This window comes from Elephantulus edwardii, unplaced genomic scaffold (genome assembly GCF_000299155.1).
Source record: "Elephantulus edwardii isolate Elephantulus edwardi_28Jun2011 unplaced genomic scaffold, EleEdw1.0 scaffold00151, whole genome shotgun sequence".
NCBI lineage: Eukaryota > Metazoa > Chordata > Mammalia > Macroscelidea > Macroscelididae > Elephantulus > Elephantulus edwardii.
In genome coordinates this window covers 4,600,302-4,615,749 of record NW_006399901.1, presented here as the reverse complement: position 1 = coordinate 4,615,749, position 15,448 = coordinate 4,600,302, and the positions used below count along the sequence as shown (strand labels likewise).

At 44.6% G+C, this 15,448-nt stretch overlaps 1 pseudogene; it reads left to right on the top strand.

Annotated features, from left to right (window-relative positions):
• Nucleotides 1-958: 958 nt before the first annotated feature.
• On the top strand, nt 959-1,963 carry LOC102869497 (annotated as a pseudogene).
• Nucleotides 1,964-15,448: the final 13,485 nt, after the last annotated feature.

Below are 15,448 nucleotides of genomic sequence, written 5' to 3'. Positions count from 1 at the left end.
AAAATGAAAAGACGTATTGCAATGGGGAAGTCTGCTGTTATGGACCTCTCCAAAGTATTGCAGAGCAATGGTGTCACTCTGGAGTCTAAGGTGCATCTGATACAGGCCATGGTCTTTGCAATCGCTTGTTATGCATCAGAGAGTTGGACAATGACTAAGGAGGATAGAAGAAGGAGAATTGATGCCTTTGAGCTGTGGTGCTGGAGAAGAGTATTGAATGCACTATGGACTGCCAAGAAAACAAACAATTCATCCTGGAGAGGGTTAAACCAGGCTGCTCCTTGGAGGCAAGTATTCTGGGGCTTTGTCTGACATACTTTGGACATGTTGTAAGGAGGGACCAGTCTTTGGAGAGGGACGTCATGCTTGGGAGGGTGGAGGGACAGTGCAGGAGAGGAAGGCCCTCTATGAGGTGGATTGATGCACTAACTGAGGTAATCGGGATGGGTGTGTGGGAGGCAGTACAATTGGCACAGGATAGAGCAGGGTTTAGGGCTGTTGTACATAGGGTCGCTATGAGTCGCAAGCGACTTGATGGCACATAACAACAACAACAACAATAACAGTATAACAGAAATACCAAAAATGGTGTTGTTATGTGCTATTGTCACTTGTGACTCATAGCAAACGCTGTCCTGTCCTGAGCTAATCTCACTGTCTTCAACACATCTACTGCCGTTACCCTAGTTACTGAGTCAATCTCATCGAGGGTCTTCCTCTCCTGTGCTGTCACCCTTCCAAGCATAATGTCTTTCTCCAAAGACTGGTCCCTTCTGGCAACATGCCCAAAGCATTTCAGATGGAGCTTCAAAATCCTTGCTTTTAAAGGAGCAAGCCGGCTTCCCCCTCTCCAGGACAGACTTGTTTGTTCTCTGAAGTCCAGCGTATGTTCATTATTTTTCTCCAGCACCGCAACTCAAAGGGATGGATTCGCCCTTTGGCCTCCTTTCTCGACAAGATGACCACGCCTAGTCCTCCCACAGGTACTCCTGCTGCCACTCCAGCCCCAGCACCGGCTTCTGTTCCAACCTCAGACCCAGTTCCGGTTCCAGCTCAGACTCTAGGCCCCACCTCGGCGCTGGCTCCAGCTGCCGCCTTGCCCTAGGACCCGAACGACCCAGTGACTATGACCACTGGTTTGGGCAGAACTTGGCCGCAGTGCCCGGCACAGACCCCTGTGCCACCGCCCCAGTCATTTTAGCCTCCGTCGTGGACAGCTATGAGGGACGCAATGAGGGTGCTGCCCGAGTTATTGGGACTTTGCTGGGGACTGTCGACACACACTCAGTGGAAGTTACAGGTAGCTTTTCAAAAAGTGCGCCACTATGTGTCTGAAGATGAGGTGGCTGTTGATGTGGAATTTGCTAAGAACATGTATGAGTTACACAAGAAAGCCTCTCCAAATGATCTCATCCTAGGCTGGTACGCTACAGGCCACGCCATCACAGAGCATTCTGGACTGCTTCATGAGTACTGTAGCCGAGAGGCCCCCAACCCCATTCACCTCACAGTGGACACCAGCCTCCAGAATGGCCTCATGGGCATCAAGGCCTGTGTCAGCACTTTAGTGGGTGTCCCTGGGGGTGATGTTCACACCTTTGACAGTGAGATACGAATATTGTAACACTGAACACATCGGAATTGACCTCACTATGAAGACCTGTTTTAGTCCCAACCAGGTGATTGGACTCTCGGGTGACTTGGAGCCGCTTGGAGGAGCATCAGCCCGCACCCAGGATGCCCTGAGCACAGTACTGCAAAAGATGTGCTGTCTGGAAAAGTGTCAGCTGACAAAACTGTGGGCCGCTTCTTGATGAGTCTGGTCAACCAAGTACCTAAAATTGTTCCTGATGACTTTGAGACCATGGTCAACAGCACTATCAGTGACCTGCTGATGGTGACCTGCTTGGCTAATCTCGCACAGTCACAGAGTGCCCTCAATGAAAAACTTGTAAATCTGTGAACGGACCCTAAGATGCATTCCTGCCACTCTAGGCTCCAACCTTGGGACTGGAGTAAAGGAAAAGATAGTTTCTTCAAGGATTCTTTTTCTGTCATCCTCAGTCATTGTCCAGCTCTCCAATGCATAACAAATGATTCTGAAGCTTGGATCAGGTGCATCTTAGTCTGTAGACTGATACTGTTGCTTTTTAGCACTCTGGAGAGGTCTCTGACAGATTTTCCCATGCAATTTGTCTTTTGATTTCCTGACTACTGCTGCCAAGAGTGTTGATTGTGGATCTGAGTAAGATGAAAATGGGTGGCTTGAACAAACAGAAATTTATCCTATCACAGTTTAGGCAGTTAAGGATCTCTCCAAATTATTGAGGCAGTTTAGGATGGCAGTTTGAGGACTAAGGTGCTTCTGATTCAGGTCATAGTCTTTCCAAATACTAGCCATGCATCTGAGAGCTGGACAATGAATAGAGATGACAGAAGAAGGTTTGACGCCTTAGCTGTGATGTGGAGAAGAACACTGAACATGGATAGGCAAGAGAACAAAAATGTCTTGGACAGAGTGCAGCCAGAGTGCTCTTTGGAGGCAAGAATGATGAGGCTTCAACTCACATATTTTGGGCATGTTGCTAGTAAGGGCTATTCCTTGGAGAGGGACATGATGCTTGGAAGGGTGGAGGGTCGACAAAGGAGAGGAAGATCCTTAACCAGGTGGATTAGCATGGTGACTTCTGCAATGGGCTCTTGTGTATGAGAAAGTGTAAGAATGGTGCAGGATAGGACAGGGTTTAGATCTTTTATTCATAGGATTGATATGAGTTGTATTCAACATGATGGCATCTAACAACAACAGTAACAACAACAACAACAACAACAACAAAAACCCAAACAGTTTAGGAGTGTACAAGTCTAAATAAAATGTTCCAGCTCTAGGGGAGGGATTTTTCTCTCTGTTGTCTCGAAGAGAATGTCCTTGTCTCCTTTCCTCCTCTGTAGGCTGGAAATCTCCACATGTCTTGGTCTTCTAGTGACCAGGAAGTTCCCTGAATGGAGATCAGAGCCCAAAGGACACACTTTCTTGGAGATACTGAGCTCCCTCTCCATTACTTTTTTATCCTTTTATCTCTTGTAAGAAAAAAAGATATTGTAGCCACATCCCAGGAAACCTCTCCATTGTTGCACACTTACCCTCAATCCTCTTACAACTGATGGGTTTATCAGATATGGTTTATTAAAACTGCCACATTGCATCCTTATACCCAAAACACTGAAAATCATGGCCTAGCTGAGAAAACATCTATTTTAGATGGGATGTAATTCAATCCAGGACAATGCTTGACTCGGCTTTTTTTTTTTATATATATTTTCAACCACAAAATTAAAATAGATATTAGACATATTTGGTTCTAGAGTTATACTAGTGATATTTCATTCTCGAAATATTGAGTCTACCATGACTCATAGTGACCCTATGAACAATAGACCTGAACTCTGTCCTGTCTCCATCATCTCTGCTATACTTGAGCCTGTTGCTACAGTCTCTATGTCAATCCATCTGTTTGCGCATCTTTCTTTTGCTGACCCTCTACCTTCCTCGGTCTTTGTCCAAGGACTGGCCTCTCTTCACAACATGTTCAAATTATGTGAGACGAAGCTTCAGCATCCTTCCTCTAAGCTTCTTTGTCATTCCCTGGTTGTACTTTCTCCAAGACATATATATTTGTTTGTTCTTTTGGCAGTTCATGAAGATATTCAGTACTCTTCTCTAACACCATAGTTCAAAGGCATCAATTCTTCTGTCATCCTTATTCACTTCCCAACTTTTAGATGCATAGCAAGTAATTGAAAATACCATGGCTTGGATCAGATGCACCTTAATCTTTAAACTGACATCATTGCTCCTTAGTACTTTGGAGAGACCCTTCATGGGAAATTTTTCCGGTGCCTGATGTCTTCTGATTTCTTGACTGCTGGTACCATGTGTGTTGATTGTGGACCCAAACAAGATGAAATCATTGACAATGTCTTCTTTCAATCTATCTTGATATTGCCTGCTGGCTTACAGGTGAGAAATTTCATTTTCTTGAGGTTTAGATGTAATCCATCTTGAAGATCTTTTGCATTAAATGTTTCAAGATGACCCTACACAATCTTTGACTCACTGAAGGTCCACATTAAACTGTAGGACTTGGCTTGGGGGCCCTTGACCATCGTATGTGGCTGTTGTTGTGGCCCACTGAGTCAGAATCCACTCATAGCTGACCCTCTAGTGTGTTTTCAGAGGCAGTAAATCGCACAGGAGGAGATTGCCCATCTTTTTCCCAAGGAGCAGCTGATGAATTTGAACCTTGGACCTCTGTGCCTGTAGTGCAATTCCTTACTGCTAAGTGGCTGCAATAAAGGGTAATGCTCAGCCTTCTAGGAGTTTGACTCTAGAGCTTAACAGTGCTGTCACTGTCACGGCACCCCTCCCTGAACTCCAAACTGTTTGGTGGTGAGAATCAAAGTTCATATTAAGCATTATCTGGTACAATGATAAGATTGTGAGTTGCTGACCCAGGTCATGCTTTGGGAGCAATGTTGAAACTGGGTTGATTCATATTAAGCATTATCTGGTACAATGATAAGATTGTGAGTTGCTGACCCGGTCATGCTTTGGGAGCAATGTTGAAACTGGGTTGACCTCATTCACCCATCAGTCTTTGCTTGGGCTCAGCTCATTGGAAGTGACTACTTTCGAGTCTTGGTATCTGATGTAAAGTGATACCAGTCCTGAGACTTTCACTTCTGGAAAGTCTTGAGTCAAAGCATGACTTCATTTTTTCCCCAATTGACACAAATGACTTGCTCAATGTACAAAGCAGAACATTAAGCCTTAATGGAACTTGAAAATTAAATTACATTCTTGCCATTTTGAGGAACTCTAACACAGCTCTTACCTTCCTAGAAGATGTTTGTTTTTGAAATAATTACCCTCTTCCTTTGCATTCAACAACCTGACCAGCAACTAGGAGGATTTATTGTTTTCAATGTCATATCCAAACAGACAGTGAAATATTTCCAGAGTACTGAGCACAGGTCAAAAACAGTGTTATCGGCCTTCCCTCCCCACTTCTGTACTTCTGGAAAATGACCTGTCTCTGCCTCTGGGGCCTGTATTTTCTAATAAAGTGGTCTTTACTTTTACCTTAAAGAAAACTCAAAGCACTACCCAAAAAACTCCGTATTATCTCGTTTCCCCCAGCCTTCCTCGAAGTCTCAGTGGGGAGCTCGCTGGTTGTCTTTAAGCTTTTTTCTGTCCCTCTTCCCAACCCTAGCATAGTACATTTGTCACACAGCCATCTAAACACCACTCCTGCTTGAGGAACTATCAAAGACCCAAGTGGCAAAGCCCCAGTTCCCACTGTTCTTAGTTGCTGTCAAGTTTGTTCCAGCTCCTGAAGCCTTCCAACTCGTGTGCAGAGATAGACTTGATCCACAGGGTTTTTTCCCCCAAGGTTGAGATCTTTGGGAAGCAAATAGGATCAGTTCTGACTTGATGGCAATGAGCTGGAGGTGTTTGAACTCTCAGATGGGGAGCTCCGGTGGCTTTGTCCACAGTTTCGCTGCCCTCTCAAAGGTGATGCCTCTCCGGCAGTTCGAATCCACCAGCAGCTCCACAGAAGGAGGATGAGCAACCCTTCTCCCATACAGTTTGTTGTTGTTGTTGATTGTCATGGAGTCAAGCACGACTCATAGCGACCCTGTGAACAAAATGCCTGAAGCCCCTCTACAACTATCGACATTTCTCATAGTTCATAGAGTTTCCAGAGGCATGTTGTTTAGGAAGTGGATGCCACTCCTGCTTTCAATTTATAGCCTTGGAAACCCACAGGGGAATCAGTTATGAGCCAGTTGCACAAATTTTGCATTTTAAACTCTCAGATAAAAGGTGCAGAAGCCTCACTGTCGAAGTATATAACATGTTGTGTAGCCAAACAAAAGGAAGGGAGTTTAAATCCCTCAGCTGCTCTGCTGGAGATCTCTACGAATAGGAACGGACTCCAGAGCAGTTGGCTCGTTTTTCGATTTGAACTTTTGAATGGCGGTGCTTACTGCCTCATGCTGAGCGTCAATTCTGTTTGTTGTCCTTCTGCATTATTTATGAGGTTTTATTAATATGCAAATCCATACCAGCTGATTGGCCTCTCTGGCGTGGCTCCACGAATCTCCTACGTCCCTGCTGGCTACAGTGCTTTCGTGTTTTGTAATTCTCCAACTGTGGACAGTCCTGTATCTACAAGGAGATCGAGAAATCCTTCATCAGAGGGCAGTGAGCCAGGCCGGCCCCCATATGTCTAGAATCCCCCCACGTCTCACAGCTCCTCTGGGCCCGTGGAAGTGCAAAGGAGTCTCAGAGTGCTGGCGCACTTAGATGTGCAGTAGCATTTTGCCGATTACTGGTCGTGTGATCAGAACAAACCTTGTTACTGCCCCACCTGGGTTCTCATCTGTGAAGTGGAGGTGCTAGTAGCTTATTGTTCTTGTTTGTCTTTGTGTACCATCGATTGGAGTCGACCCATAGCTGACCCTCCGGCAGGTTTTCAGAGGCAGCTAGTGGCACCGGGAGGAGATTGCCCATCCTTCTCCTGTGGAGCAGCTGGTGGATTCGAACTGCATGCCTTTGGAATTACAGTTCAGCTTCTTGCCACTAGGCCACCAGAGCTCCCTAGTAGCTTATTGGGGTGGGGTTGCAAGGAGAACGAGAAAAGCTGCACCTGTTTTCATGGCAGGATTTGAATTCATGGCATCCTGTGTTCCTATGAGCAGAACCACACCCAGAGAGTTTTCTTGACTGTGCTATTGAGGAAGAATATTGCCAGGCCTTATGTCTGCAGCACTGCTGAACAGGTTTGAAGAGCAAGCTTTTCACCACACCCAGGAGCCTTAGAAGCATCTTGTTGCTGATATATGTTGTCAAGTTGGAGCAGACTCATAGCTGACCCTCCAGCGGGTTTTCAGAGGCTGCAAACTACACAGGAAGATATGACTTCTCTTGCTCTCCAGGAGCAGCTGGTAGATTCAAACCACTAGCCTTTGCTTTGGCAAAGTAACCCCTTACCACCAGGCCATCAGAATTCCCACGGCAGCATTTTAGGATTTATTAACATCCAAGCACATGCTTGTTCCTTCTCCCCTGACTTGAGGTCTGAGGGATTCAGTGACTCATCTGAAACATCACCAGCCCTCCTGTGGAATTGGCCTGGATTCTTGAGTACGCACCCAGCCTTCTTCCTCCCACACCAAGGAGAAGCCAGCAAGTGGCTGATGTTGCCCAGAGTGTTGCCACTTCAGTTGCTTTGCTGCTTTGCTGTGTTTTGACAAGAGATATAATACAGAGATCTGGACATGGGCCCCTCAGCCTGACCCTCTCTGGGCAGGCAAGAGGCACAACCAGAGGTGTAAGTGGTTGCTGCTTCTACCTTGAAATACAAGTCCTGGTCACCTTGGCTTGCCCTTAAGCCACTTCACTGGAGCTGGGCAATAAGCCTCTCTCCTTGTCCTCCCAGTTTATCAAAGCTACCCCCACCTCTGAGCCTCCACTTGGGCTGTTCCATCTAAAATGTAAAAGCCATTCAAACAAACAAAAGACCCTTCTCATCTTCTCCATTCTTCTCCTTCCTTCTTCCCTTGTTAAAATCCAAATCTAGTCCAATTCTAAGAATTGCACCGCTGTTGAGTCTATTCTGACTCATAGCCATCTGAGGGGACACACTAGAACTGCCCCATAGGATTTCAGAGGTTGTCAATATTTATGGAAACAGACTTGCCTCATTTTCTCCCTCAGAGCGGCTGGTGGATTCAAAACCCCGAATTTTTGGTTAGTAGGCCAATGCTTAGTCTACAACACTGCTTAGACTCCTACACAATTCCCAAGATGGGAGTAAAGGAAATCTGATCTATCCCATCCCATCCCATCCCATTCATATCATTCCTAATTTATATTACCATTCTTAAGTCTTTAATAAAGACTAAGGCAGGTCTGATCCAGGCCATGGTTTGGTTTTTCCTCCCCTCCCACCCCAATTGCTTCTTATGCATCTGAAATTTGGACAATGAATAAGAATAACAGAGGAAGAATTGGCTTGAAACATTTGTTGCAGAAGATCAAAGAATATAGCTTTCAACATGGATTACATCACAACATTAAGATAATGAAAAGTGTCACCACTGGACCTGAGAGGCAATATCATGATAGATGGAGAAAAGATTGAAGTCATTAATCACTTCATTTTACTTGGATTTATATTCAATATCCATGGTAACAGTAGTTGAGAAATAAAAAAATGTGTTGCATTGGAAAAATCTACTGTCAAGGACATTTCCAAAGTGCTAGAGAGCAAGGATGTCAGCTTAAAAAGGAAAATGCACCTGATCCAAGTAATATTTTTATTTTAAGTTGCTTTTTCTGCATCTGCAAGTTGGATAATGAATAAGGATGACAGAAGAATTGATACCTTTGAGCTGTGGTGCTGGAGAAGAGTGTCAAATATTCCATGGACTCCCAGGAGAACAAATAGGTTTGTCTAGGAGAAAGTGCAACCAGGGAGCTCTTTGGAGGCAAGGATGGTGAAACTCCATCTCACAAACTTTGGGCATGTTGTTAATGAGGGGGCAGGCCTTGGAGAAGAACATCATGCTTGGAAAGGCGGAGGGTCAGCATGAGAGAGGAAAACCCTCAACCAGATGGATATAGACACAGTGACTTCAGCAATGGGCTCAAGTGTGTCACAGACTATGAGGATGGCAGGATAGGGCAGAGCTCAGAGCTCAGAGTTCATGGGTTCACTATGAGTCATAGTTGACTTGACAACACATAACATCAATTGTCTGTTATGTGATACCATCAGAGGAGGGGCAGCACTCAATATTAAATGCACCAATACATTCTTCAGTGAAATGCTAAGTATGATGAATAAAGACTGAATAGTTTCATGTCACTTTAGGGTTGGCTTAGCTGCCAAATAAATGTTGGCTTTGAACTTATGAAAACACTTTCCATTTTCATAGCCTCTGGTACTTTTCAATTTCAGACCAATGTATAACTATGTGAGGAGTCCCAGTGCCAGCTCTGGAGGTCTAGTGAGTAAAAAGTTGTGTTCTCAGCCTAAAGGCATACAGTTCAAATTCACCAGCTGCTCCTAGGGAGAAAGATGGGCAATCTCCCCTCATATAATTTACAGGCTCTGAAAACCCACTGGAGGGTCAGCTATGAGTTAATTTCAAGTTATCATCAGAAAGAGAGGAAGGGAAAAGGGAAGGATAAAGAGAGAGGGAGAGAGGGAAGAGGGGGAGGAGAGGAAAGGAGAGAGGGAGAGAGTGAGGGACAGTAAATGGCAACTATACACAAGAATCTCACTTGATGGACGACATAGAAATCAGATTGATTACATCTGTGGAAAGAATCGTTGGAGAAGCTCAATTTCAGGTGTGAAAATTGGCCAGGTGCTGACTGTGAAAGATCATCAACTACTTAAGTGCAAGTTCAAATTAAAGTTAATAAAATACAAATAAATCCACGAGAACCAAAATATGATCTTGAGTCTATCCTATCTGAATTTAAACATCATCTCAACAACAGGTTTGAGGCTTTGAACACTAATGAACAAAGACCAGATGAGCTGTGGAAGGATATTTAGAATATCCTCCATGAGGAAGGCAAAAGGTCATTACAAAGACAGAGGAGGAATAAAAGATCAAGAGGGATGTCAGAAGAGACTCTGAATATTGCACTAGAACACTGAGAAGCCAAAACAAAGGGAAGAAATCAAGAAGTTAAAGAGATTAACAGAATATTTCAAAGGGCAGCTTGGAAAGACAAAGCAAAGTATTATAACAAAATATGCAAAGAGTTAGAGTCGGAAAAGCAAAAGGGAAGAACTTGCTGGGTATTTCTCAAGCTGAAAGCTGACTATTGACTGGGCCAGGAAGCATCAAAAAAGGACAGAAGGAATACACAGAGCCATTTTATCCAAAAGAACTGGCTGACACAGAACCACATCAGGAAGCGTATGTGATCAATAACCAATGGTAATAAAGGAGGAAGTTCAAGCTGCTTTGAAGGAATTGGCAAAAAATAAGACCACAGGAAATGATGGAATACAAATTGACATATTTCAACAAACAGATGCAGCACTGGATGTGTTCTCCAGCTTCTGGCAAGAAATCTGGAGGGTTTCTGATGGGAAGAGATTCCTATTTATTTTCATTCTCAAAAAAAGCGATCCAGCAGAATGTGGAAATTATCAAACAATACGGCATTAAACAACAATAACAGTGACGACGACCAAGAGAGAGCTATGCTGGCCTAGTGGAAGGAAGCTGTGCTACCAAGCCGAAGGTGGGTGATTTTCATCTGTGGCCCTCGGCCAGGTTCAAATTGTCTTCTTGTCAAACATTCTTCTAGGTGGTATAGCACTGGTCTGTGCGTTGCTGTACAGAGGTAACTCGTAGTTGCTGTGATGCTGAAGTCTGTGACAGTGATGTGCCAATTGTGGTAATGGACACCCATGTTGGACAGTGTTGGCTGGAGCTTCCCAACTAAATCAAGCCTGGAAGTAGGAGCGGCATGCACTTCCAAAATGGCTTGCCTCTGGAAACTCTATGTACGAACAGTGCTCAGGCTGTTCGTTCATAGGGTCGCTATGAGTCGTCTACGACTCGACGGCATTAAACAACAACAACAACAACCACATGCAAGCAAAATCTTGCTAAAGATGATTAAAAAAATAACTAGAACAGTACATCAAATGAGAACAACTAGAAATACAAGCTGAGTTTACAAGAAGCCGTGGCACTAGGGATATCATTGCTGATCTGACATCAGCAGCTGATCTGACATGGGTCTTGGCTGAAAGCAGAGATTACTAGAAGGATTTCTATTTGAGTTTTATTGACTGTACAGAGGCAGGTGACTGTGTGGATCCCAACAAATTGTGGCTGAAATTGAAAATAATGAAAACACAGAACACTTGATTGTGCTCATGTGAAACTTATTCTAAACTATAACAAGAACCACTGTAAGAACAGAGCAAAGGAACGCTACATTGTTCAAACTCAAGGAAGGAGCATGTCAGAGAGGTGTCCTTTTTCCATGGGCTTGTGTTTTTTTTCCCCAATTTATGTGTGGAACAGATCATTCGGGAGGCTGGACTTTAAGAAGAAGAATATGGCAGCAGCATTGGAGGAAGACTCATCAATAACCTGCATTTTGCTGATGACACAATGTTGCTTGCCAAAATTGAGGAGGACTTGAAGATTACAGAAGGTCAAGGACTGTAGCTTTCAATATGGATTGCATTTCAACATCAAGAAAACAAAAATCCTCACCACTGAGCCAATAGGCAGCTTCATGATAGATGGAGAAAAGATTGAGATTGTTTATTATTTCATCTTGCTTGGATCTACAATCAACATCAATGCCAGTGTAGTTAGTAGCAGCCTGCATGTTAGGCATTAGAGAAACTGTTTTATATGTTAGCATTAGAGACGACATTTTGTTCTGATAGCTCTATTAAGAAATGTATGCCTCAATTATTTTGGCATTAATATGTTTTTCTAAGCTTTATGTTCTCTAGTACAAGCTGACCCAGCTTGGTTACCAATTCCTCTGCATCTGGCTGGGGGCCTGGACACCCACAAGAAGTCAGATACAATAATGACGCCTAAATGTGAAGAAATCTCAACTGCCAACTGCAATGAACTTTGTGTACCCACCCTGTCTAATCTCTGTATGTCAGAAGGGATTCAGCATTAACTAGTGCTGTGGGTGCATGCAATAAAGCTTTGCTGGTCCCTACAGTTTGGCTGAGTGTTTAGAGTCTTGCATTTCTACCATAACACTGGCACTCAGAACATCAAAACATGAGTTGCATTGGGAAAATCTGCTGTCAGGGACCTCTCTAGAGTGCTAAAGAACAATGATGTCAGTCTGGTAACTAAGGTGTGCCTGATCCAGGCCATAGTCTTCTCCATTACTTGCTAGGTATCAGAGAGCTGGACAATGACAAAGGGTAACTGAAGTAGAATTGATTGATGCCTTTGAGTTATGGTCCTGGAGAAGAGTATTGAACATACCATGGACTGCCAAGAGAACAAATAGTTCTGTCCCGGAGAGGGTGAAAGTAGGCTGCTCCCTGGAGGGAAGGAGTTTGAAACTCTGTCTCACATACTTTGGGCATGTTTATCAGGAAGGATCAGTCCTTGGAGAAGGACATCATGCTTGGAAAGGTAGAGGGTCAGTTCAGGAAAGGAAGACCCTGGCTGAGATGGATTGACATAGTGACTGTGGCAATGGGGGCAGGAGTATTGGAGATGGTGAGGTTGGCTCAGGCAGGGCAAGGTGCAGAGCCATTGTTCATAGGGAGTCATAGTTGAGTCCGTGGCACATAACAGCAACAACAACGGAAAGGTTAAAAGTTTGAATCAATGTGCCTGAGGGAGAAAATTAGGTGGTTTCTGTAGCTATACATCTGTTCTGATGGTTTATAGCCTCAGACATCAAATAGAGGGCAGCCATGTGTTTGAATGGACCCCACACAGTTTTATCTGATTGTGGGCTTGAAGAAGTAGTTTGAGAAGAGAACTATCTAGAAAGGATGTTGCTGGGTTGCAGAGAAAGTACATGAAAAAATCCCCGAAAAGCCCAACAACCCACAAAAAATCCAAAACTTTGGCCATTGAGCTGATTCCAACTCATGGTGACTTTTCATCAAGTTTCTGAGGCTGTAAATCTTTTTGAAAGCAAATCTATTTTGTTTGAGTGAAAGTCTACAAATTACATTGACTTTATTTCAGACAGTTATTCATAGGCATTAATTACCATTGAGGCAATTAACTTATTAGAATATCTAAGCAAGCTCTCAACATCAAGAAAAGAAAGATTCTCACCACTGGGCCAATTAGCAGCTTCATAATAGACAGAGACTAGATTGAGATTTGTTGATAACTTCAGCTTGCTTGGTTCCACAATCAACCCTCTTGGCACCAGCTGTCAGATATCAAAAGACAAATTGCATTGGGAAAGTCTACTGTGAGGGGCTTCTCTAGAGTACTGAAGAGTAATGATGTCACTCTGGAGACTAAGGTGCCTCTCAACCCGGCCATTGTCATTGCCATTACTCATCCAAGAACTGGACAATTACTAAGGATGATAGAAGAAGGATTGATGTCTTTGAGTTGTGGTGCTAGAGAAGAATGTTGAACATAACAAGTCTGTCCTGGAGAGGGTGAAACCAGGCTGCTCCTTGGAGGCAAGGATTTTTGAAGCTCCATCTCATATACTTTGGGCATGTTGCCAGAAGGGACCAGTCCTTTGAGAGGGACATCATACTTGGAAGGGTGGAGGGACAGTGCAAGAGAGGAAGACCCAAGATGAAATGGATTGACTCAGTAACTGAAGCAATGGGATTAAGCCTCTTGTAGATGATGAGATTGGCTCAGGATAGGGCAGGTTTCAGAGCTTGTGAACATAGGGTCACTATGAGTCACATAGAACAACACCAAGCAAACTTTTGTATATTGCTCTTCCTTCCTGTAAATCTTTGTGGAAGATGACTGCCTATCTTTCTCCCACAGAGAAACTGGAGGGTTCAAATTGATAACCTCCAGACTAGCAGCCCAAACCCTGTGCACTATGCTACCCAAACCTCTGTACATCTTAAAGCATTTTATAAAGTTACAGTGAAGTCAGTTTAGACTCATGGCAGCTTTGTATGTGTGCAGAACAGAACTGAGCAATGGAGTCCTCCTGACTAGAATGTTTTTTCTTTTTTGTGACTATGATCTTTTCAAAGCAGCTATGCAGGCCTTTCCTCCCATAGTACCTCGGGGTGGTTTCAAGCTAACAATGTTGACTTGACAGCTGAGTACTCGTCTATTTCAGTTGCCCAGCATGGTCTTTATACACACACTAGTGTCGCGCTGCCTTGATGTGTAGTTACCTTCATCCATCGGGTTTCTGAGGCTGCAAATCTTCATGAAAGGAGATGTCTTCCTCCTGAAGAGCAGCTGGTGGCTTCCAACTGCTGACCTTCAGTTACACACCAAGTCACGAGAATGCCTTTTCTCTGTGTCAACAATCCCCAACGACATTCTGAGCGGCATCAGGGATCTCACTTGGGATTTCTGCTGTAGAAAAGTAGGTCCCTGCACACTGGGGAGAGTGGGGCTAGTCTGTGGGAGAGCTGAGCTGAGAAAGCTTGTGCGCCTGCCACAGAGACATGGCTCGGCTCGGCAATGAGGAGAACTTGGGGAAATGCAGTCCTAGCTTCTCAAGGCCTGCAGAGAGACAGCGAGGACTCCAGAGGAGTTAGCCTCAGGGGCTGGAACTGGAGCGAGGCAGCACTTGGATTGATGCACCAATTAGCTCTGGCCTTCATTCCATCTTGGAGCCCAGTGCCCAAAGCAGGGGCCGTGCATCCTCTAAGTCCCTCCATCTGTTTTCATCAAAGGGAGGCGAGATACTGAGCAGAAATGGAAGACCCGCTGTGGCTGCAGCTGTTGGAACAAGTGGCACCGAGGCAGTGCCAGGCAGGGGCCCTGGATGAGCTTGGCAGTTGCTGGATCTCCCTGAGCCCAAGGCTGAGAAAGGAGCACAGGACCGTCTGTGGTTCCTCCTGCAGAGGTGACACTGGAACCTGCACAGTAAGCTCCTGGCACTTAGTAGAAACTTAAACTTTATGCATGGATAGATGGAAAGGAGAAGAGTGGTGGGCCAAAAGAAGATGCATGATCATGACAGATCAAATGCACACTAGTCTCTGACAGTCATAACATGTCCCTGCTTTGCAGAGAGGGGAACAGAGGTCTAGAGAGGCTTGTCCAAGGTTACCTAGCTGGTGGGGACCCTACAAAGTGTCCCCAGCCAGGCCAGGGATGCTGGAGAACTATTACCCTGCTTCACTTCTAACTTCTCCAAGTAGCTTATGAATCAAATTGGACCATATCCATTCACTGCTTAGAGCCCTCTGTGGCTCCCTACTGCCTTCAGAATAAAGACATGCATCCCTGGTATAACCGACACATTCCACCTGGTCTGGCCCTCCCACCTACTGCATATTCCTACCCACTTTGTCTGTGCTCTCCAGCTCTTCCCTACACCCATCCTGCCCCTGGCTGTTTCTTGTCCACTCATACTTTTGTCACGTACTGGGCCTTTCCAAGTCTTCTGTCTGGTAGCCTGGAGCCAGAGCAACTTGTTTAAATCTCAGCTTAGCCACTTCCCTGTGGAGTGACCTTGGAGAAAGGACTTCCTTTCTCTGAGCCTCAGTTTCCTCGTCTGCAAAATGTGACTATCAGTACAAGAAATGGTTTCCTGGGGTGGTTGTGATGATGAAATGAGGAATACTCATCTCTTAGTACTTTGCCCCATATTTCCAGGACCTCTCCTTCACAATTTCTCCATATGTATACCTACCTACTCCTCACTTCTGAACTATCTTGTTCTCTGGCA